Source organism: Rhyacophila brunnea, unplaced genomic scaffold (genome assembly GCF_057557595.1).
Source record: "Rhyacophila brunnea isolate RB1 unplaced genomic scaffold, BYU_Rbru_1.0 scaffold_24, whole genome shotgun sequence".
Lineage (NCBI taxonomy): Eukaryota > Metazoa > Arthropoda > Insecta > Trichoptera > Rhyacophilidae > Rhyacophila > Rhyacophila brunnea.
In genome coordinates, this window is record NW_028232904.1 from 5,063,910 (window position 1) to 5,065,086 (window position 1,177).

A 1,177-nucleotide genomic window follows, 5' to 3' on the forward strand; every position below is an offset into this window, starting at 1 on the left:
ATGTTCATTGTGATTTAAAAATCGAACAAGTAGGTAAGCTTGATTTACAAAACAGTTTATCTGAAAATTTGGGATTGGATTTTTTTTATAATATCAATTTTATAAACTCTGTATTAGAAGTGAGCCACATATGCACAGCAAGTTTCCGCATTTACGCGGCAGCGTGCAGCAAACTGCGGCAACCTGCTACGTTTTTCCGGCAACTTGCGGTATATAATAGTAAGTAGGTGAATTGTGTCAGATTCTTGTGGCAGTGCAGGTGAATCATCCAGGAGCTGGTATCGTCTGTTTCAAATGACACTAACACCGTTCCAAAGTGATGCCAGAAGAATCTGACACAATTCACCTACTTACTATATAAATTTGTGTTAATTGTTCACACTTTGTTGGTGGTAACTGTTGGTATTTTTGATGGAAAGACATTGTATTAACATGACCGGTTTCTTTCGCTTTGCTGGAATATTAAAGTACAGCATAGATATACAATATTAACAAAGATATAAACAGTAAATAAATATTCTAAGAACGTTGTATCTGTTTAAAAACAACTTGTTTTCTATCGAATTACATTATATATTTTTCTTGATTAATCTATCTGTAACGCAGCGCAATACAGCACACGCGCACACACTCCCTCTGTGTCTGCGCACTGAACACATTATAGGGCTCATACACACGGTATTGTAGTCGATGCAGGTTTTATTTGATTGGATTTGTTTTTATCCAATTGGTGATTCTAATCGGATGGAATTGGAATCAATTAATAAGACCCTGGGTCGACGCACGTCCACTGCAATGCCGTGTGTCTGCACCATAATGCCGTTAAAAATGTTGGAAGATAGCGCTGCCACCTGGTATTTTTTCTAGTATTAGTATAATCATCCCAAATCTCCACAGTTACTCGTGTAGTTAGTTGCAAAATAATCCAGTTAATAAACAGATAGTTGCATTTTTTCCACGACAGGTCTTGACGTCATTCGACTCGAGACTTGGCCACACCGCTTGGCCGCGACTAGAACTAACCACTTCTAGAACTTGTCAACTGTGACCTGGCCACGGCCAGACTAAGTTTGGCCACTGTGGCTATGCTGGCCACAGCAAAACCAGAGTAGTCGCCAACCGAGCACTAACCGAGTCGGTTTATCTTTGTTGCATCGTCTTCCTTGGGACGCCGGCG